The sequence below is a fragment of the Sesamum indicum genome, unplaced genomic scaffold (genome assembly GCF_000512975.1).
Source record: "Sesamum indicum cultivar Zhongzhi No. 13 unplaced genomic scaffold, S_indicum_v1.0 scaffold00132, whole genome shotgun sequence".
Classification (NCBI taxonomy): domain Eukaryota; kingdom Viridiplantae; phylum Streptophyta; class Magnoliopsida; order Lamiales; family Pedaliaceae; genus Sesamum; species Sesamum indicum.
The window spans coordinates 1-25,317 of record NW_011628056.1 but is presented as its reverse complement, the minus strand read 5'-3'; the positions used below and the strand labels follow the sequence as shown (position 1 = coordinate 25,317).

Below are 25,317 nucleotides of genomic sequence, written 5' to 3'. Positions count from 1 at the left end.
CAATTGGGAATCACGAGGAGATGATGAATGCAATGACGTCATCACAAAAATAAGTTTGGAGTCCGAATTTGAAGTCCACGGACGCCTATAAATAGAGATGCAATGAAGCAGAAGGAAAGCATCAGAAAATTTCTTCTACTCTTCAAAGCATTTGAATACTGAGTCCTTTTAATCTTTTGTAGACTTTTAATCTTTTAGTTTATGGGGGTTTCCCCAACAAGTCAAGTCTTATACACTATGAGAGGCTAAATAGTTGTCTACTCCAATAGAGGAATAATATCAATGTAATATTCTCTATATTTTCTCATTAAAAGTAAGGTTTCTGTTCAACCGATTTGTCCAAAATTCTATTAAGTCCCTGTATTGGAGTCCCTTTTACGCCCTAAGGTAGAAAGCGAAATAGGGCTGTGCTGTTTTGTTACTAAAGGAGCCAAGTCCCGCGAACGATCTACTGCGGTAGTATGGTTGGAGGAAGTCCGTACAACAGAGAACTTGGAAAACCCGGGAACAGAGCAGTCAAAGAAAGGTACGAATTTTTGGAGTCTTAATTTATTCCGGAGGCATGTTTGGCCATTTTCAGAGCATTAAAATGGACTATTATGCTTTATTACCAGAAAAGGGCAAAAGGGTCATCAAATTGGCTGAAGGACGAAATCTAAGCCAAAGGGAAATATATAGGACTAAAACTAATATTTTCAAAGTTAAAGGACCAAAACGATTTTAAGGCATAAATAAAGGACTATTCGGATCTTTTTCCCTATCTATATATATTTCTATATATACAATTAACAAAATAGCCAATCTCCCAACAACAATATACAAGAAGCCAAGTATAATTAACAATTACAAGTATTATATACAACTCATACAACAAATCTAGAATACGATCCTCATGTCCATTCTGAAGCAATTGATTGGTCATCCACGGTTCAAATCCAGAACACCGACAATAAGCTGTTGGATTACATGTGAATCGACATGAAACTCTACATAAAGAGAAGCTCGCCAATATATGTACAAATATGTATATTACACTCTCAACTTTGATAAATGTTTTATGGGTGAATGCAATTCACCCTCTGTGATATTGAAAATGAGCATATTACCCTCTATGAAAAAAATATAGAAATTTACCCCCCCTATACTTTTTAAAATGAAGCAATTTACCTCCTTATATAGGGGGGTAAATTGCTTCATTTTGGAAAACATAGGGAGGAAAATTGTTGTATTTTAAAAATTATAGGGAGGTAAATCGCTATTTTTGTTTTAAATAAAACACCTAGAGCTGGGGGGAGCTTTTCGGAGTCCCAGTCCTTCTATATTAAAATGCACAAAATAGTTACAGCGGGGAGAGCTACCTCCCTAGAATTTGTAACAAAGCCATAAACAAAGAGTACTACTCCCTTACAAATAGAGCAACATTAAACAAGGAGTACTACTCCCTTACAACAAATGACACAAACAGGTGTACTAGAAAAATTATGGCGAGTCAAATAGCTATTTGTTTTTTCATAAGTGGGTAATTTACTCATTTGGGATATTACAAGGGGTTGCTTGCATTTTTCCCTATATTTTACTTTTGATTTTTCAAGATCTGGCTATGTAAGGACCCCACTGGCGGCCGCACTCCTAATTGTGTATCCTCAAAAGCTTGTTATGTGAGGTGCGATAATGGAAAGAAGAGGTTATTGCAGATCTTAGTTAGAACTATTCTTATAGAAAACACAGACATATCACTGCAACTGCAGATATAAAACAAATATATGTCATGAATTCGTAAACTCAGTACCTCTCATGCCTTATTTTTGTTTTTAGAGCAACTAAGGTACGTCTTGTGTTCTATAGCATGCCATATTAAATTTTCTTTTTGCACGTAAGGGTCAGGGCTCATAATATAGCAATCAACTTATTTGTTCAGTAGATAAATAAAAGGACATGTAGCATGAAATGAAATTTTTACATAATATTTGGTTTCAATTTTGATTTATCTCCGAGATGGGCCAAAACATGCACAATGTTTGCCTTGATTTGTTTTGAAAGTTTTGGTGGTGTTTTCAGATGTTTTGAAATAGTGCCTCATTTATTTTTCGTCAAAATAAGTTTACACTAATTATAGGCCCTACAACTAAACAAATTATATACATACTCATACATATATTTAAATATATATAAAAAAGACATGATTTGACATGGTTTTTGTCTCTTACTAAACAACACCAAATATACCATACTTATTTTATATTATCTCCGAAAACAAATCCAAACATACACACTATCTCTAACACATACTTATTTGTCTTTGTTTTTCTCTATCTATCTCCACAAAACACATCAAAACAAGTTAAAAATGAAACCAAACATAGTGTTAGGTTTTTTGCAAACTTTCGACAAGATTATCAACATCGAGCAACAAAATAAAATCTATTAAAAAAAACTGAAAATAAAACAAGGTATAGATTACCTGATTTGCTGCAGGAGCCTTCTAGGGGTATTGTTAACGTGTTCCAAGCCAAGATACTGCTCCCAAGAAACACAAATACTGCTTCTCTATAGAGTCAAAATATATTATGAAATTTAAGCGCATTTGCATATAAATATTGTCACAGAGTGTGTCTGTGTGAGTGATTGAGACCTGAAAATGGTCGAACAAAGTATTTGAGTCCTCGAAGTATTCTACTTGACTATGCTACACAAAAGCAAATCTGCACTCATAAAATCGAGAAGATTAAAGCAGAAAGTAGAAGTTGTAGCATGCCTAACCACATAAGCATCATACCATTATCTTCATTTAAAGTGATTGTAACAATTAGGCTCGGGCTGGAATACCTTCGAAAATTGCTCATCTCGTACTTGCAACTTATTCTGTACACCAACCTTGATACGAGACAAAGTTTCACCATTATTGATCATCAATAAAAATGGCTCGCCAAGATTTTTAATTCGCTGCCAGATGCAAAATGAATATATAAGATTTAAAAGGAAGAAAATGAAAGAGATGCACTTGCAGTTGAAATAGAGAGGTAGAATGGGTACAAATATCTGAGGAAAACTATGAAGTAACAAACTAAAAATACTACCATCTGATTTTGAGCATCCTCATGCATGAAGTGACACACATGAATCAAACATTAACTTGGGCCAAGAAATTTCTCTTCCTCTGGAATCTGCAATGAGAAATTATAAAAGTGGAGAAATTGTTGATATTAAAGATGAACATATGGGGAAGCCAATTTTAAAGGAAAAAGTGTCGTAGCCTATCAAAGACACAGTACTAACATGAAAACCAACTAGCACGATATTTTTTGTTATGTGTACCACCTGAAAAATGAAAGCATTTATATACATAGACACACATATGTATAGAGATAGAAACATACCTCCTCTGCTCGTAAACTCCAACGATTGTCATTTATTGCTGCGATCTTATCACTATTAGGATATATCTGTAGGAACTTGGAGTTTCAGCAACGTAAAAAAATAAGCATAGAAGGCTAGACATAGGGAATTTCTATCATCCATTCGGAAACACAATATACAATTTACTAAGTGAAGACCACACAGGCAAAATACAAAAACCTAGCAAGTACTGAGACTCAACTTCCATGTCAGAGTGAATATCTCCGACACGTCCAATTTGTGTGTAGTCAACCCATACAAGATTTTTCATCGGAAAATAAATTGAATTTAACTATTTAGGTTGGATTATTAAGTAAAAGTTCAGAAGAATATTAGTTTGATATTAATATTACGAAACTATTGAATGAAATAAAAAGAAGATTCAATAATTCAAAACCTTATAGATCTTGTGCGATAATACTTCCAGCAACTTGACCTCTGCATTTAGACGAGAAAGTTTCACCTGTTTAACGTAATCATTGTAACAGTTAAAAATCATATAACGCTATGTTATGCGACAAATCTTAGAACTCTAGGAACAACACACGCACACTGCCGGTAATAACTTGTCAGCTATATTAACTTCTCCTTGAGATGCTCAAGCACATCACCCACAGTTCTTTCTTTTGGCAACGTAATACTGTGAGTTTCCAGCTATATATGGAAAACAAATAATATATTTAATGTTTGCTAAACATATAATAAATTTGCAAGTCTTGCATATGTATGCACTTGTATAGGAGCATAAAGTCCAATTATGAATGAATACCCACTTCAGAATTTGCCGCATAGCTGAAGCTAGTTTGAGGATTCTCAACTCTTGCAATTCTGGCAGAGGTATATCCACTACATCAAAGTACAAAATATCATAAAGCTGAACAAGAAAGTAATGCTTTGTTAGTTTCACACCCTTAGAAAATGAACCCCGACATAGAGTTGTATGAATGCGTACTTGGTCGTAATGCAGCAGCATCTCTAACAAGTTTTCTACTCCTCGATATGTTATAGGATGAGCTTTTGGTCGCTGAGAGTAGATATTATGTGATGTAAGCCATAGTTTGGATGGATCATCGACTCCGAGTTGGTTCGTTACTCTCTTAAAAACATCATCATATGAATCATGCGTTGACCTTCACAATTACTGAAATTTGAATAGCAGCGTTAAGTGGATTTTCATAGCATAGGAAATTACACTCTAGAATTAAAAGTCGAACTTTTATTGAACTCATAGTTGTAAATAAAATTCATTCTTTTCAGGCCCTTCCAAGGAGCGAAAATTGATAACCTGCAGAATTTCAAACGAAAAAAGTCAGGATATATTAGATGAAAGTTAGAAGCATCACATAATTGCTTTAACAAGAAGGTAGTTACGGGGAAAAAGAATACTTTTAGACTTAGAACCATTATTTTCGGGTCACAGAAAGGAAATAGATGTTATAAATGGGGTAAATTGAGTAACTAATAGTGTCCAAGTATGCACACGCACATGCACACTATGATAATGGGAATCAAGACCAGGTGCAAGAGAAAGAGCAAAAATTTTAAAGTGTCGTGGAAGATAATATGATGAGATCACTTGATAATATTATACTCCGATATGATTGATTGTTTCTCGGAGGTGACAATGTACAAATTTTATATTTTGCATATTATTAAGCAAATAATAGCATCAAATACCAAATTACTTCAATAGGTAAAACCTTTTGTAGTGAAACAAATAATACGGGCTAGGAAAGTAATTAATTATACTTTGTTCAGGAAATTAACGTATACAACAGTCAATATGAGGCACAACATCGACTAAGTGATAAAAGGGACCATTTCAAGGAGGAGAAATGCGAAGAGAGAAAATAAAAGAGAAGTTGAAGAGCAATAAAGAACACAAACATAGGCATCACACTAAGATAACGAGAAACAATGAGCAACAGCGGGAGAAATAAATAGAGCGAGGAATTTCAAAGAATCATGGAACATAATACGATGAGATCTGTTGGGAGTTTACCCACAAAGTGATGAACCCAAATAGAACAACAACTATAGAGATAATGGTGGATTTGAAAACCCTTATACAATAATTTCGGATCAAATGAACCCCGACTTAGAAGTGTATGAATGCGTACTTGGTCGTAATGCAGTAACATTTCTAACAAGTTTTCTACTCCGCGATATGTTATAGGATGAGCTTTTGGTCGTTGAGAGTAGATATTGTGTAATGTACACCGTAGTTTAGATGGATCATTGACTGTGAGTTAGTTCACTAGTCTCTTAACAAATTCATCATATGAATCAAGCTTTGACCTTCACAATTAGTGAAATTTGAATAGCAGCGTTAAGTGTATCAATATTACCAATCATAACATAGGTAATTACACTCTAGAATTAAAAGTCTGTCGTTTATTGAACTCATAGTTGTAAACAAAATTTATCCTTTTCAGGCCTTTCCAAGGAGCGAAAGTGGATAACCTGCAGAATTACGAACCAAAAAAGTTAGGATATATTGGATGAAAGTTAGAAGCATCACATCAATTTTCTTTTCCAAGAAGGTAGTTACGGGGAAAAACAATACTTTTAGACTTAGAACCATTATTTTGGAGTCACTGAAAGGGAATAGATGTTATAAATGGGGTACATTGAGTAACTAATAGTGTCCAGGTATGCACACGCACATGCACACTATGATAATGGAATCAAGACCAGGTGCAAGAGAAAGAGCAAAAAATTTAAAGAGTCGTGGAAGATAATATGATGAGATCACTCGATAATATTATACTCCGATTCATTGTTTCATTGTTTCTTGGAGGTGACAATGTACAAATTTTATATTTTGTATATTTTTAAGCAAATAATACCATCAAATACCAAAATACTTCAATAGGTAAAACCTTTTGTAGTGAAACAAATAATACAGGCTAGGAAAGTAATTAATCATGCTTTGTTCAGGAAATCAACGTATACATAAGTCAATATGAGGCATAATATCGACTATGTGATAAAAGGGACCATTTCAAGGAGGAGGAATGCAAAGAGAGAAAATAAAAGAGAAGTTGAAGAGCAATAAAGCACATAAACATAGGCATCACACTGAGATAACGAGAAACAATGAGCAAGAGAGGGAGAAATTGAAAGACCGAGGAATTTCAAAGAATTATGGAAGATAATATGATGAGATTTGTTGGGAATTTATTCACAATGTGTTGAACCCGAATAGAACAATAACTACAGAGATAATGGTGGATGTGAAAACCCTTACACAATAATTTCAAATAAAATGAACCCCGACTTAGAGTTGTATGAATGCGTACTTGGTCGTAATGCAACAACATCTCTAACAAGTTTTCTACTCCTCGATATGTTATAGGATGAGGTTTTGGTCGCTGAGAGTAGATATTGTGTAATGTAAGCCGTAGTTTGGATGGATCATCGACTGCGAGTTGGTTCGCTACTCTCTTAACAACTTCATCATATGAATCAAGCTTTGACCTTCTCAATTAGTGAAATTTGAATAGCAGCGTTAAGTGGATCAATATTACCAATCATAACTTAGAAAACCACACACTAGAATTAAAAGCCTATCTTTAATTGAACTCACAGTTGTAAACAAAATTCATCCTTTTCGGGACGTTCCAAGGAGCGAAAGTGGATAACCTGCAGAATTACAAACCAAGAAAGTCAGGATATATTAGATGAAAGTTAGAAGCATCACATCATTGCTTTAACAAGAAGGTAATTATGGGGAAAAATAATACCTTTAGACTTAGAACCATTATTTTGGGGTCATTGAACGGAAATTCATGTTATAAATGGGGTACATTGAGTAACTAACAGTGTCCAGGTATGTACACGCACATGCACACTAAGATAATGGGAATCAAGACCATGTGCACGAGAAAGAGCAAAAATTTTAACGAGTCGTGGAAGATAATATGATGAGATCACTCGATAATATTATACTCCGATATGATTCATTGTTTCTCGGAGGTGACAATGTACAAATTTTATATTTTGTATATTTTTAAGCAAATAATAGCATCAAATACAAAAATACTTCAACAGGTAAAACCTTTTGTAGTGAAACAAATAATACGGGCTAGGAAAGTAATTAATTATGCTTGGTTCCGACAATTATTATATACAATAGTCAATATGAGGCACAACATCGAGTATGATAAAAGGGGGACCATTTCAAGGAGGAGAAATGCAAAGAGAGAAAATAAAAGAGAAGTTGAAGAGCAATAAAGAACACAAACATAGGCATCACACTAAGATAACGAGAAACAATGAGCAACAGCGGGAGAAATAAATAGAGCGAGGAATTTCAAAGAATCATGGAATATAATACGATGAGATCTGTTGGGAATTTATCCACAAAGTGATGAACCCAAATAGAACAACAACTACAGAGATAATGGTGGATTTGAAAACCCTTATACAATAATTTCAGATCAAATGAGCCCCGACTTAGAAGTGTATGAATCCGTACTTTGTCGTAATGCAGTAACATTTCTAACAAGTTTTCTACTCCGAGATGTTATAGGATGAGCTTTTGGTCACTGAGAGTAGATATTGTGTAATGTACACCGTAGTTTAGACGGATCATCGACTATGAGTTAGTTCGCTACTCTCTTAACAACTTCATCATATGAATCAAGCTTTGACCTTCACAATTAGTGAAATTTGAATAGCAGCGTTAAGTGTATCAATATTACCAATCATAACAGGAAATTACACTCTAGAATTAAAAGTCTGTCGTTTATTGAACTCATAGTTGTAAACAAAATTTATCCTTTTCAGGCCTTTCCAAGGAGCGAAAGTGGATAACCTGCAGAATTACGAACCAAAAAAGTTACGATATATTGGATGAAAGTTAGAAGCATCACATCAATTCTTTTCCAAGAAGGTAGTTACGGGGAAAAACAATACTTTTAGACTTAGAACCATTATTTTGGAGTCACTGAAAGAGAATAGATGTTATAAATGGGGTACATTGAGTAACTAATAGTGTCCAGGTATGCACACGCACATGCACACTATGATAATGGAATCAAGACCAGGTGCAAGAGAAAGAGCAAAAAATTTAAAGAGTCGTGGAAGATAATATGATGAGATCACTCGATAATATTATACTCCGATATGATTCATTGTTTCTTGGAGGTGACAATGTACAAATTTTATATTTTGTATATTTTTAAGCAAATAATACCATCAAATACCAAAATACTTCAATAGGTAAAACCTTTTGTAGTGAAACAAATAATACAGGCTAGGAAAGTAATTAATCATGCTTTGTTCAGGAAATTAACGTATACATAAGTCAATATGAGGCACAATATCGACTATGTGATAAAAGGGACCATTTAAGGAGGAGGAATGCAAAGAGAGAAAATAAAAGAGAAGTTGAAGAGCAATAAAGAACATAAACATAGGCATCACACTGAGATAACGAGAAACAATGAGCAAGAGAGGGAGAAATTGAAAGACCGAGGAATTTCAAAGAATCATGGAAGATAATATGATGAGATTTGTTGGGAATTTATTCACAATGTGTTGAACTCGAATAGAACAATAACTACAGAGATAATGGTGGATGTGAAAACCCTTACACAATAATTTCAAATAAAATGAACCCCGACTTAGAGTTGTATGAATGCGTACTTGGTCGTAATGCAACAACATCTCTAACAAGTTTTCTACTCCTCGATATGTTATAGGATGATGTTTTGGTCGCTGAGAGTAGATATTGTGTAATGTATGCCGTAGTTTGGACGGATCATCGACTGCGAGTTGGTTCGCTACTCACTTAACAACTTCATCATATGAATCAAGCTTTGACCTTCACAATTAGTGAAATTTGAATAGCAGCGTTAAGTGGATCAATATTACCAATCATAACTTAGAAAACCACACACTAGAATTAAAAGCCTATCTTCAATTGAACTCACAGTTGTAAACAAAATTCATCCTTTTCGGGACGTTCCAAGGAGCGAAAGTGGATAACCTGCAGAATTACAAACCAAGAAAGTCAGGATATATTAGATGAAAGTTAGAGGCATCACATCATTGCTTTAACAAGAAGGTAATTATGGGGAAAAATAATACCTTTAGACTTAGAACCATTATTTTGGGGTCATTGAATGGAAATTCATGTTATAAATGGGGTACATTGAGTAACTAACAGTGTCCAGGTATGTACACGCACATGCACACTAAGATAATGGGAATCAAGACCATGTGCACGAGAAAGAGCAAAAATTTTAACGAGTCGTGGAAGATAATATGATGAGATCACTCGATAATATTATACTCCGATATGATTCATTGTTTCTCGGAGGTGACAATGTACAAATTTTATATTTTGTATATTTTTAAGCAAATAATAGCATCAAATACCAAAATACTTCAATAGGTAAAACCTTTTGTAGTGAAACAAATAATACGGGCTAGGAAAGTAATTAATTATGCTTGGTTCCGACAATTATTATATACAATAGTCAATATGAGGCACAACATCGAGTATGTGATAAAAGGGACCATTTCAAGGAGGAGAAATGCAAAGAGAGAAAATAAAAGAGAAGTTGAAGAGCAATAAAGAACACAAACATAGGCATCACACTAAGATAACGAGAAACAATGAGCAACAGCGGGAGAAATAAATAGAGCGAGGAATTTCAAAGAATCATGGAATATAATACGATGAGATCTGTTGGGAATTTATCCACAAAGTGATGAACCCAAATAGAACAACAACTACAGAGATAATGGTGGATTTGAAAACCCTTATACAATAATTTCAGATCAAATGAACCCCGACTTAGAAGTGTATGAATCTGTACTTTGTCGTAATGCAGTAACATTTCTAACAAGTTTTCTACTCCGCGAGATGTTATAGGATGAGCTTTTGGTCACTGAGAGTAGATATTGTATAATGTACACCGTAGTTTAGACGGATCATCGACTATGAGTTAGTTCGCTACTCTCTTAACAAATTCATCATATGAATCAAGCTTTGACCTTCACAATTAGTGAAATTTGAATAGCAGCGTTAAGTGTATCAATATTACCAATCATAACAGGAAATTACACTCTAGAATTAAAAGTCTGTCGTTTATTGAACTCATAGTTTTAAACAAAATTTATCCTTTTCAGGCCTTTCCAAGGAGCGAAAGTGGATAACCTGCAGAATTACGAACCAAAAAAGTTAGGATATATTGGATGAAAGTTAGAAGCATCACATCAATTCTTTTCCAAGAAGGTAGTTACGGGGAAAAACAATACTTTTAGACTTAGAACCATTATTTTGGAGTCACTGAAAGAGAATAGATGTTATAAATGGGGTACATTGAGTAACTAATAGTGTCCAGGTATGCACACGCACATGCACACTATGATAATGGAATCAAGACCAGGTGCAAGAGAAAGAGCAAAAATTTTAAAGAGTCGTGGAAGATAATATGATGAGATCACTCGATAATATTATACTCCGATATGATTCATTGTTTCTTGGAGGTGACAATGTACAAATTTTATATTTTGTATATTTTTATGCAAATAATACCATCAAATACCAAAATACTTCAATAGGTAAAACCTTTTGTAGTGAAACAAATAATACGGGCTAGGAAAGTAATTAATCATGCTTTGTTCAGGAAATTAACATATACATAAGTCAATATGAGGCACAATATCGACTATGTGATGAAAGGGACCATTTCAAGGAGGAGGAATGCAAAGAGAGAAAATAAAAGAGAAGTTGATGAGCAATAAAGAACATAAACATAGGCATCACACTAAGATAACGAGAAACAATGAGCAAGAGAGGGAGAAATTGAAAGACCGAGGAATTTCAAAGAATCATGGAAGATAATATGATGAGATTTGTTGGGAATTTATTCACAATGTGTTGAACCCGAATAGAACAATAACTACAGAGATAATGGTGGATGTGAAAACCCTTACACAATAACTTCAAATAAAATGAACCCCGACCTAGAGTTGTATGAATGCATACTTGGTCGTAATGCAACAACATCTCTAACAAGTTTTCTACTCCTCGATATGTTATAGGATGAGGTTTTAGCCGCTGATAGTAGATATTGTGTAATGTAAGCCGTAGTTTGGACGGATCATCGACTGCGAGTTGGTTCGCTACTCTCTTAACAACTTCATCATATGAATCAAGCTTTGACCTTCACAATTAGTGAAATTTGAATAGCAGCGTTAAGTGGATCAATATTACCAATCATAAATTAGAAAACCACACAATAGAATTAAAAGCCTATCTTTAATTGAACTCACAGTTGTAAACAAAATTCATCCTTTTCGGGACGTTCCAAGGAGAGAAAGTGGATAACCTGCAGAATTACAAACCAAGAAAGTCAGGATATATTAGATGAAAGTTAGAAGCATCACATCATTGCTTTAACAAGAAGGTAGTTATGGGGAAAAATAATACCTTTAGACTTAGAACCATTATTTTGGGGTCATTGAACGAAAATTCATGTTATAAATGGGGTACCTTGAGTAACTAACAGTGTCCAGGTATGTACATGCACAAGCACACTAAGATAATGGGAATCAAGACCATGTGCACGAGCAAGAGCAAAAATTTTAACGAGTCGTGGAAGATAATATGATGAGATCACTCGATAATATTATATTCCGATATGATTCATTGTTTCTCGGAGGGGACAATGTACAAATTTTATATTTTGTATATTTTTAAGCAAATAATAGCATCAAATACCAAAATACTTCAATAGGTAAAACCTTTTGTAGTGAAACAAATAATACGGGCTAGGAAAGTAATTAATTACGCTTGGTTCCAACAATTATTATATACAATAGTCAATATGAGGCACAACATCGAGTATGTGATAAATGGGACCATTTCAAGGAGGGAAAACAGAAACAGAGAGAATAAAAGAGAAGTCGAAGTGCAGTAAAGCACACTAACATTGGCATCATACTAAGATAACTAGAAACAAGGAGAAAGAGAGGGAGACATAGAAAGAGCAAGGAATTTCAAAGAATCATGGAAGATAATATGATGAGACATGTTGGGAATTTATCCACAAAGTGATGAACCCAAATCAAACAATAACTACATAGATAATGGTGGATTTGGAAACCCTTATACAATAATTTCAAATCAAATAAACCCCAACTTAGAGTTGCATGAATGCATACTTGGTCGTAATGCAGCAGCATCTCTAACAAGTATTCTGCTCCTCGATATGTTATAGGATGAGCTTTTGGTCGCTGAGAGTAGATATTCTGTAATGTAAGCCGTAGTTTGGACAGATCATCGACTCCGAGTTGGTTCGCTACTCTCTTAACAACTTCATCATATGAATTAAGCTTTTTTTTTTTTTTAAACTAAAACCACATAAAGGTGGGGGGAGCTTTTCTGAGTCCCCAGTCCTTCTATATTAAAACGCACAAAATAGTTATAGCAGGGAGGGCTACCTCCATAGAATTTATAGTAAAGCGATAAACAAGGAGTACTACTCCCTTACAAATAGAGTAACAATAAACAAGGAGTACTACTCCCTTACAGCAAAAGACCCGAACAGGTGTCGTAGAAAAATTATGGCGAGTCAAAAAGGTTTTTGTTATACCACCACGTCGTGGATCGCACAACACCTGCAAATAAATCTGTACAAAAAGGCCAAGCCAGAGTGTGTGTAATGTTCCAAAAGGATAAATAATGAACATAAGTATTAACGTGGAAATCATGTCTGTATGGCTGTCAGCCTTTGAACCTGTGGGAGGGGTTTATAAGACCTGCAAAAGATATAACAACTAACAACTAGATAAAGGAGAAGAAGCTAACCAGAGAAATATTGGTCCCAACGTCAACCATATGGAAGAGTAACCTCCAACGAACCCATATAGGGACAATCACAAAAACAACACAGAAATGCTCAGATAGGACAACAAGTATAAGCGAAGAACTAGTCAGTAATGAAGTACCCCTAATTTCATGAAAAGATATTTTAACTGAAATTAAATGTATTAGTACTTCTAATTCTAATAGCAGGCAAGAAGCAGGCGTCAAGTCTAATCAAACCTTTAGGAATACCAGCGATATTGTCAGGAGATAAAATGGTGAGATGTTGGCTGAAACAAGCTTGGTTAGCAAAATAATTCGCCACTTGGTTACCCTCTCTAAAGATGTGTGATATCTTGAACTCAGTTTGGGATAGAAGATCTCTGATTTGTTGCAGCAAGTTTTGAAGGTGCCATGGCCCTTGGGGGGAAGAGGAAATAAGCTTGATGGCGATGTTGGCATCTGTTTCCACCCAAATTTTCCTAATGTTGTTAGCAATGCACAATTTAACACCTCTATATATAGCATTTAGTTCTGCTGCTGTGTTGGACATGAGGCTAAGATGTTCTTGGAATGCAAAGACGGTCTGACCTAGATGATTTCTGATGATGCCGCCTGTTCTTGCAATGCCTGGATTTCCTATTGAGGCCCCATCCGTTTTCAATTTGAACCATCCTCTATCTGGCTTAATCCACTTAACAATAGAGATTTTAGAAGAAGTCTTCTGAGGGGGAAGTGAAATTTTAAAAAGAGAGGCAACAGATTTGTCCCCTTTCCAGTGTATAGCTCTCATGAGGTTGGTTTTACCAAGAAGATGAAGATAATTGAGGGTTTGAGAGATAATACGATTAGCTTTGAAAGGAGCCCCCTCAAATATGGCAGCATTCCTACAAGTCCAAGTATTCCACATGATCAGCGTAGGAAGAATATCTCTGATGTGAAGCTGATTAGAAATATTACTTCTCCAGGTTTGAAGGATCATGAAAAAATTGTCCGTGACTGGAATATTGAGTTGAAATTTGGAGGCAAAGAAGCTCCAGACTTTAAAGGAGACCTTTTTATGACGGAAAAGGTGAGGGATAGTCTCCTCCTTTAAAAAGCAAACGCATCTAGAAGCCAGAGAGATGCCCTTTTGTTTGAGTCTGCTGTCGACTGGTATCCAGTTATGGAGGAGTTTGCAAATGAAGATAGAAATAGTAGGCCAGACAAGGGGAGACCAGAGATTTTTAAAGATGGGAAGGGAAGGTTTGTGATCTCTAGTAATCTCCCGAGCTGATTTGGTAGAAAAGGAACCATAGGGGGATGGTTTCCAATACATAAAATCTTGGTGCTGAGGATTAATGGGAATCTGCAAAATAAGCTCTATGATATGCTGAGGAACAACCTCCTTCAATTTACCAATATCCCATGTGTGGTCGTTCTAGAAGTTATTGACCAGGGTATTGGATGCTCTGTTGGGATTGAAGGGTGCCAGCAGGGAGCTACCAATCATACCAGAAAGATACATTACCAGCTCCCAGGCTCCAAAAAATCTTATCCTGAGAGATAGATTTAATGCTACTAATTCTTCTCCAAATATTAGAGTCCTTCGGTTTAGCTTTAGTAGAGGCAGGAGTAGACTTTTTACAATATCTACTGATAGTGAAGCTGGCCCATAGAGAATTGTTTTGTCTCAACCGCCACCAGAGTTTATGGGTAAAGGCTGTGACGGTATCCCTAATGTTTCTAATACCCAAGCCCCCTTCTTCACAAGGATAGCATATGAAAGCCCATTTAGTCCAATGAATTTTCCTGTGTCAATAGTGGATCCCCAAAAGAATTTAGCAAATAGTAGTTCGAGTTTCTACAGGGTGCCAATAGGAGGACTCAAAACTTGAAGAAGATAAACAGGCATAGAGGACAGGACACTTTTAATAAGTTGAAGTCTGCCCCCTGCATAGAGGACAGGACACTTTTAATAAGTTGAAGTCTGCCCCCTTGTGAAAGATGGATATGCTCCCATCCACCGATCCTGTTTCTGATTTTGTCAATAAGGGTTTCAAAAAGAATTTTCTTCTTATGACCTTTATGCAGTGGAGCTCCAAGATAGGTGATAGGAAGACACTTGATTTTCTTCTTATGACCTTTATGCAGTGGAGCTCCAAGATAGGTGATAGGAAGACACTTGAGGTTGAAGCCAGTAATGCATTTGATTCTCTGGGCAATGTTATTGACCTTCTTACCAGGGATAAAGAAGCTCTTGGAATGATTGATTTTTTGGCCAGATTGGTCCTCATATAGCTCCAGGAATTGCATCAGTTTAGTCAGAGAGTGTTCTTCACATCTGGTGAAAATGATGATGTCATTCGCATAGGCCAGGTGAGACACTCTAGTTTTACAGCTCGTCTATAGAACATATTAGGATTTTGAGAGAAAAGGTGATTAAGCCCTCTGGAAAGAGCCTCTCTAGCAAGGATGAATAAAGCAGGGGAAATTGGATCACCTTCTCTAAGGCCTTCAGATGATTTGAAGAAACCAGATGGTTCTCCATTAACCAGAATGGTAAACCAGCAATGTTCAATAGCGTGCTTGATGAGGACAATAAATCTGGTAGGGAAACCCATCTTCTCAAGAATCACATTGACAAATTTCCAGTTCACCCTATCATAAGCCTTAGACATATCCAATTTTAAAATAAGATTCCCTTTGCTATGACTCATGTCAAGATGATGTGTCATTTCTTGGGCTAGAAGGATATTATCGGCAATGATCCTACCAGGCACAAAGCCACTCTGAGATGGGGAAATGAGGCCAGGAAGAGCTTGGGAGATTTTAGTGTAAAGAAGCTTGGATAAGATCTTATTGGTAACATTGTAGAGGGAAAAAGGTCTGAACTCGGACCAGGATTAGGGTGAGTCATTCTTAGGGATAAGAATGATAGATGTGGTAGAGAAGCTTTTGGGCATAGGGGTGCCCCTAAAAAAATCCATGGCAGCTGCATGGACATCCTCTGCGATAGTATTCTAGCACGCTTGAAAGAATGCTGAAGAGAATCCATCAGGCCCAGCTACACTGTCTTTCTTAATAGAAAAGACAACCTCTTTGACATCATCTTGGGAGGGTGGCTGACAGCGGTTAAAGAGGACATCTTGATGAATTTGAGGAAATTGAAATGGAAAATCATGAGGAAGAGAGGTGGTAGAGGTATCACTTAAGAGACTTGCAAAGAAGTGAACCGCAGATTCCTTAATTTGAGCAGAGTAAGTGATTTCTTGTTGATTGTCCATCACTCTGGAGATTCTGGATTTCAACCTTTTCTTCTTGAGAGGCGTGAATGAATTTGGTGTTCCTTTCTCCCGCTTCAAGCCATTTGCAGTTGCTTTTCTGCCTCCAAAACACAGACTCAAGTTTTAGAGCATGGACCAGAGCAGCATTTTGTCTATTTAGGTTGGTCAAATTGACTTCGGAAGGCAGCCTATCAAACTTTTTCTCTGCTTCATTAGCAGCAGCCTTGGCTTGGTCCACCAGAGAGAAGATATTGTCAAAAGTATCCTTGTTCCACTGCTTTAGGTGATCGTTCACGCACCATATCCCTGGACCAATCACCCCAGGATTGTTTGACCATGTCTTGGAAGTTGTGGTGCATAATCCACATATGCTGAAATCTGAAAGAGGAGGGGACTTTATCCTCTGTTCTAGTGGCAGTAATTAACATAGGGTGGTGATCTGACAATCTTCTGGGGAGATGTGAAACTCTTGTGGAATTGAATAAATCAGCCCATTCTTGAGAATATAAGACTCTATCTAAGCGCCTTCAAACCCTTTTGTAAGTCCACGTGAAGGGTTCCCCTTCAAATCTTGCATCAGTTAATCCACTATCCATGACCATATCATTAAAGTCCTCAATAGAGCCCAAGCTACTGATAGTGCCTCCTTGATTTTCATGGGTATGAAGCATAGTCTTGAAATCTCCTCCAACAATCCAAGGTATCTTGTTTAGGGGCAGTCTTTTAAGCTCTTCCCACAAGGCTCTCCTGGGATTCCTATAACATTTGGCATATACAAAACTACAAAAAATGTCCTCTTGAAGAAGTATAGAACATATTTTAACATGAAGTAGTTGATTAGTGTTCTGAACTACCTGAACATCAAAACCAACCTGAGCAAGACACCAAATTTTGTTAGAAATGTTAGAGAAGACGGAATGAAAATCAAACCTATGAATGAAAGAAGCGTCTTCCACGTGAATAAAAGGTTCCAGCAAAACCAAAATATGAGGTCTATGAGTTAAAAGCATGTCAAAGAGAATTTTCTGTTTATCTATCTTACCAATACCATGAACATTCCAAATCATAATTTGGTCATTTAAAATTGCAGAGAGGAAAAGGAAACAGACCTGGTGTACCTTTTAGGGAGGGTCCTAGTAGTATTGTTACCTTTGTTGTTTTTTCTTTTGCCTCCACCTTTGCCTGTTTTAAGAGAGTTATCTTCCATGGAATTGTTTTTCTTTAACTTGTTAGACATAGTAGAGTCTTTCAAAATGTGCTCCTAGAGGTTAGCTTCCAGTGCTGTGTCATTGGCCATTTGATGGATCTCCTTTTCTCTTGCTTGTACTTGTGGCTGGAGCTCAGTGTCAAGCTCTAGAAGTGAGTCACTGTCATCCAGGCTTTAAAATCTGTTGTAGATTGGTGTGACTACCTCCTCTATGTCAGTACTTTCTTTGGTGTCTTGGGCTTCACTTTCACTAGTTTCCTGGGTAGCTTGAATCTCAATGATATCCATATAAAAAAAGAACTTATTTCTTTATTTTTGGTTGCTACATTCTCCTCTTAAAAGTATTCTAGTTCCTGTTGCTTTTGTTGAAGTGCAACCTTTGTCACCACTTTTTAGGGTCTTCTTAGCTTTTCCTCTAGCTTTCAGCATTCGAATCCTTGTCCAATAATTCTGTGTTGTGCATCTTTAAGTTCCGCTGTTTTTCATGGCTGTGAATCTGTTCCTCAACATTGTCATTCTCCTGTTGATCTTTGTCCCCCTTTTCTGGCTCGTCAGCTATTGAACGTTCCGCTTCTTCAGCGGGAAGTGGTGCTTTGCTTCCTTCCAAATTTTGATCGGCAGTAGGATGGCCTACTGACACAGTCATCTTTGTACCTCTATCAATGGCTTGTTTTGTCTCAATTCCTGCAAATTGTCAATGCCTAGTGTTGATCTTATTACGGGGTGGGGGTTTAGGGGCACTACCTTTCGAAAAACAATCGGAATCCATATGTCCCACATGCTTGCACAGAGAACAATATTCAGGTAGATATTCAATAACAACTTTCTGTACTATGGTTACACCATTAATATGCAAGCCAAATTCTTCAATGATAGGTTTTAACAAGTCTATTTCCACACAGACTCTGGCTTGTGATAGTTTAGACTTGTTAAGAGTTAAAGCATCAATTTGTAAAGGTGAACCAACCATGCTAGCGCCAGAAAAAAGAGCTTCCTTACGAAATAAATGAGCAGGGAGTTCAGGAAAGCAAACCCAAATAGGAATGATAGATGATTCTTGTGTCGGAGTAAATGTAGGCGTCCATTTGAAAATTCTCATTGGGAAGCCTTGAAGAAACCAAATGCGCCGTAGCCACAGGCGGGAGTAGTCTGACTCGCATGAAAGGGAGATAAGAGTGTGTTTGGAGTTGATCATGCTGACTGTAAACGCGCCTTGAATGCCCAATCTAGCAATAAGCTGATGCATTTGACTGTAAGGGGGTGCTCCATGTGAGAATTTTCCAACAAGGGAAAATCGAAAGGGGGCCGCGAGCTACTCCGTCTCAGTATCTGCGAATGAAAGAGTGGGTCGGCCTTGGTTCACGGACTTGATACCGAGTGGTTGCGGATTATGATCAGCTAGAAAAATTTTTTTGAGATCGGAGGGATGTTGATGGATACTCCGATTTCCTGTCGAATTAGTAACAGCTTCAGCAAATGATTTAACAAGAGGAGTTGATTTCTGCTGCTCGATCTATTTCTACAATTTATAAGTTGACTCATCAGAATTGGAACCAGACTCGTCCGAGTTGGCTACCAAGGTCTCCATAGGCGTCGAGGTTCCGTTGGTGGAAGCTGATTGGAGGGGCTGGTCGGCCATGGGAAGGCGAGTCTACCAGTTGTTCTCCGTCAGTCAGCTCCCGTCGGACGGAGAAGAAGGGATTTCGTGATCGACGCAATGGCTTGATGGAAATTGTTGGGAGATGGCTCGTTCGACTCGCACGAAGGAGATGAGTCGATTAGTGGTGGTCCGCGATCGGGAGGAGCTCCGGTGATGACGAATCGGCGATGGGAAGGTTCCACGGTTAAGGAGAAAGCCCAATCTCTCTCGTTGATGAAACCCAAAATCGATTTGTGGAAAATGTTCGCCTCGTGATGGGAATTCATATGGTATGAGCTTCGGATGGTGTCTCGTCAGAGCGGCGCCGGGATTTGAGAAAGACGGTGGCGAGTCGAAAAAGGGGCGAAAATCGCGACCTTCAGTTGGCGATTGGCGGCGCGTCAGGTTCTGGTCACGCGCAGCACAGCTGGATAGATTGTTAGACAGCGGTTCTTAATCTATTGCGCGTGGCTGGAGAAGCGCCGGAGAATTCCGGTGGCGGCGGAGCTGCGGCGGATACGGTCGCAAGTGTCGGCGGCGAGGTGGAAGATCCCCCAGATTAGTCTCTCAGCTCAGTCTCCCACCTCCCTCAGCTCCGTCTCTCAGCTCCCTCACCAGTCCCAGTCTGAATCAAGCTTCGACCTTCACAATTAGTGAAATTTGAATAGCAGCGTTAAGTGGATCAATATTACCAATCATAACAAAGGAAATTACACTCTAGAATTAAAAGTCTGTCTTTTATTGAACTCACAGTTGTAAACAAAATTCATCCTTTTCAGGCCTTTCCAATGAGCGAAAGTGGATAACCTGCTGAATTACAAACCAAAAAAGTCAGAATATATTCGATGAAAGTTAAAAGCATGACATCATTGCTTCAACAAGAAGGTAGTTACGGGGTAAAAGAATTCTTTTAGAATTAGAACCATTAGTTTGGGGTCACTGAAAGGAAATTGATGTTATAAAGGGGGTGCATTGAGTAACTAATAGTGTCCAGGTACGCACACACGCATGCACACTAAAATAATGGGAATCAAGACCAGGTGCAAGAGAAAGAGCAAAAATTTTAAAGCGTCGTGGAAGATAATATGATGAGATCATTCGATAATATTATACTCCAATAAGATTCATTGTTTTTCTCAGAGGTGACAATGTACAAATTTTATATTTTGTATATTTTTAAGCAAATAATAGCATCAAATACCAAAATACTTCAATAGGTAAAACCTTTTGTAGTGAAACAAATAATACGGGCTACGAAAGTAATTAAATATGCTTTGTTCAGGAAATTAACGTATAAATAGTGAATATGAGGCAGAACATCGACTATGTGATAAAGAGGACCATTTTGAGGAGGAAAAATGCAAAGAGAGAAAATAAAAGAGAAGTTGAAGAGCAATAAAAAACACAAACATAGACATCACACTAAGATAACGAGAAACAATGAGCAAGAGAGGGAGAAATAGAAAGAGCGACGAATTTCAAAGAGTCATGGAAGATAATATGATGAGATCTGTTGGGAATTTATCCACAAAGTGATGAACCCAAATAAAACAATAACTACAGAGATAATGGTGGATTTGGAAACCCTTATACAATAATTTTAGATCAAAAAACCTCAACTTAAAGTTGCATGAATGCGTACTTCGTCGTAATGCAGCAGCATTTCTAACAAGTTTTCTACTTCTCGATATGTTATAGGATGAGCTTTTGGTCGTTGAGAGTAGATATTGGGTAATGTAAGCCGTAGATTGATCAGATCATCGACTGCGAGTTGGTTCGCTACTCTCTTAACAACTTCATCATATGAATCAAGCTTTGACCTTCACAATTAGTGAAATTTGAATAGCAACGTTAAGTGGATCAATATTACCAATCATAACATAGGAAATTACACTCTAGAATTAAAAGTCTGTCTTTTATTGAACTCATAGTTGTAAACAAAATTCATCCTTTTCAGGCCTTTCCAAGGAGCGAAAGTGGATAACCTGCAGAATTACAAACCTAAAAAGTCAGGATATATTAGATGAAAGTTAGAAGTATCACATCATTGCTTTAACAAGAAGGTAGTTACTAGGTAAAAGAATACTTTAAGAATTAGAACCATTATTTTGGGGTCACTGAAAGGAAATTGATGTTATAAATTGGTGCATTGAGTAACTAATAGTGTCCAGATATGCACACACACATGCACACTAAGATAATGGAAATCAAGACCAGGTGCAAGAGGAAGAGCAAAAATTTTAAAATGTCGTGGAAGATAATATGATAAGATCTCTCGATAATATTATACTCTGATATGATTCATTGTTTCTCAGAGGTGACAATGTACAAATTTTATATTTTTTTTATTATTAAGCAAATAATAGCATCAAATACCAAAATACTTAAATAGGTAAAACCTTTTGTAGTGAAACAAATAATACGGGCTAGGAAAGTAATTAATTATGCTTTGTTCAGACAATTAACGTATACAATAGTCAATATGTGGCACAACATCGACTATGTGATAAAAGGGACCATTTTAAGGAGGAGAAATGCAAAGAGAGAAAATAAAAGAGAAGTCGAAGAGCAATAAAGAACACAAACATAGGCATCACACTAAGATAACAAGAAACAATGAGCAAGAGAGGGAGACATAGAAAGAGCGGGGAATTTCCTAGAATCATGGAAGATAATATGATGAGATCTGTTGGGAATTTATCCACCAAGTGATGAACCCAAATAAAACAATAACTATAGAGATAATGGTGGATTTGAAAACACTTATAAAATAATTTCAGATCAAATGAACCGCAACTTAGAGTTGTATGAATGGGTACTTGGTCGTAATGCAGCCACATCTCTAACAAGTTTTCTACTCCTCGATATGTTATAGGATGAGCTTTTCATCGCTGGGAGTAGATATTCTGTAATGTAAGCTGTAGTTTGGACAGATCATCGTCTCCGAGTTGGTTCGCTACTCTCTTAACAACTTCATCATATGAATCGAGCTTTGACCTTCACAATTAGTAAAATTTGAATAGCAGTGTTGAGTGGATCAATATTACCAATCATAACATAGGAAATTACACTCTAGAATTAAAAGTCTGACTTTTATTGAACTCACAGTTGTAAACAAAATTCATTCTTTTCAGGCCTTTCCAAGGAGTGAAAGTGGATAACCTGCAGAATTACAAACTAAAAAAGTCAGGATATATTAGATCAAAGTTAGAAGCATCACATCATTGCTTTAACAAGAAGGTAGTTACGGGGAAAAAAAATACTTATAGACTTAGAACGATTATTTTGGGGTCACTGACAGGAAATTGATATTATAAATGGGGTACATTGAGTAACTAATAGTGTCCAGGTATGCACACACACATGCACACTAAGATAATGGGAATCAAGACCAGGTGCAAGAGACAGAGCAACAATTTTAAAGAGTCGTGGAAGATAATATGATGAGATCACTCGATAATATTATACTCCGATATGATTCATTCTTCCTCGGAGGTGACAATGTACAAATTTTATATTTTGTATATTTTTAAGCAAATAATACCATCAAATACCAAAATAATTCAATAGGTAAAACCTTTTGTAGTGAAACAAATAATACGGGCTAGGAAAGTAATTAATTATGCTTTCTTCAGGCAATTAACGTATACAATATTCAATATGAGGCACAACATCGACTATGTGATAAAAGGGACCATTTCAAGGAGGAGAAATGCAAAGAGAGAAAGTAAAAGAGAAGTCGAAGAGCAAAAAAGAACACAAACATAGGCATCACACTAAGATAACGAGAAACAACGAGCAAGAGAGGGAGAAATAGAGAAAGCGGGGAATTTTAAAGAATCATGGAAGATAATATGATGAGATCTGTTGCGAATTTATCCACAAACTGATGAACCCAAATAATACAATAACTACAGAGAAAATGGGGGATTTGAAAACCCTTATGCAATAATTTCAGATCAAATGAACCCCGACTTAGAGTTGTATGAATGCGTACTTGGTCGTAATGCAGCAGCATCTCTAACAAGTTTTCTACTCCTCGATATGTTATAGGATGAGCATTTGGTCGTTGAGAGTAGATATTGTGTAATGTAAGCCATAGTTTTGTCGGATCATCGACAGCGAGTTGGTTTGCTACTCTCTTAACAACTTCATCATAGAATCAAGCTTTGACCTTCACAATTAGTGAAATTTGAAAAGCAACGTTAAGTGGATCAATATTACCAATCATAACATTGGAAATTACACTCTAGAATTTAAAGTTTGTCTTTTATTGAACACACAGTTTTAGGCAAAATTCATCCTTTTCAGTCCTTTCCAAGGTGCGAAAGTGGATAACCTGTAGAATTACAAACCAAAAAAGTCAGGATATATTAGATTAAAATTAGAGGCATCACATCATTGCTTTAACAAGAAGGTAGTTATGGGGAAAAAGAATACTTTTAGACTTAGAACCATTATTTTGGGGTCACTGAAAGGAAATTGATGTTGTAAATGGTGTACATTGAGTAACTAATAGTGTCCAGGTATGCACACGCACATGCACACTAAGATAATGGAATCAAGACCAGGTGCAAGAGAAAGAGCAAAACTTTTAAAGAGTCGTGGAAGATAATATGATGATATCACTCGATAATATTATACTCCGATATGATTCATTCTTCCTCGGAGTTGACAATGTACAAATTTTATAGCATCAAATACCAAAATAGCATCAAATACCAAAATAATTCAATAGGTAAAACCTTTTGTAGTGAAACAAATAATACAGGCTAGGAAAGTAATTAATTATGCTTTGTTTAGACAATTAACGTATACAATAGTCAATATGAGGCAGAACATCGTCTATGTGATAAAAGGGACCATTTCAAGGAGGAGAAATGCAAGAGTGAAAATAAAAGAGAAGTCGAAGAGCAATAAAGAACACAAACATAGGCATCACACTAAGATAACGAGAAACAAAGAGCAAGAGAGGGAGAAATAGAAAGAGCGAGGAATTTCAAAGAATCATGGAAGATAATATGATGAGATCTGTTGGGAATTTATCCACAAAGTGATGAACCCAAATAAAACAATAACTACAAAGATAATGGTAGATTTGAAAACTTGTATACAATAATTTCAGATCAAATGAACCCCGATTTAGAGTTGTATGAATGCGTACTTGGTCGTAATGCAGCAGCATCTCTAACAAGTTTCTACTCCTCGATATGTTATAGGATCAGCTTTTGGTCTCTGAGAATAGATATTGTGTAATATAAGCCGTAGTTTGGACGGATCATCGACTGCGAGTTGGTTTGCTGCTCTCTTAACAACATCATCATATGAATCAAGCTTTGACCTTCACAATTAGTGAAATTTGTCTAGGAGCGTTAAGTGGATCAATATTACCAATCATAACATAGGAAATTACACTCTAGAATTAAAAGTCTGTCTTATTGAACTCATACTTGTAAACAAAATTCATCTTTTTCGGGCCTTCCCAAGGAGCGAAAGTGGATAACCTGCAGAATTACAAACCAAAAAAGTCAGGATATATTAGATGAAAGTTACAAGCATCACATCATTGCTTTAACAAGAAGGTAGTTATGGGGAAAAAGAATACTTTTAGACTTAGAACCATTATTTTGGGGTCACTGAAAGGAAATTGATGTTGTAAATGGTGTAAATTTGAGTAACTAATAGTGTCCAGGTATGCACACGCACATGCACACTAAGATAATGGAATCAAGACCAGGTGCAAGAGAAAGAGCAAAACTTTTAAAGAGTCGTGGAAGATAATATGATGATATCACTCGATAATATTATACTCCGATATGATTCATTCTTCCTCGGAGGTGACAATGTACAGATTTTATATTTTATATATTTTTAAGCAAATAATAGCATCAAATACCAAAATACTTCAATACGTAAAACCTTTTGTAGTGAAACAAATAATACAGGCTAGGAAAGTAATTAATTATGCTTTGTTTAGACAATT

General features: G+C 36.4%; 1 pseudogene; it reads right to left on the bottom strand.

Moving 5' to 3' along the window:
- LOC105179282 overlaps window positions 1-14,015 on the bottom strand; it is a 45,311-nt pseudogene extending 31,296 nt beyond the window's left edge.
- Between the last annotated feature and the right edge of the window lie 11,302 nt (window positions 14,016-25,317).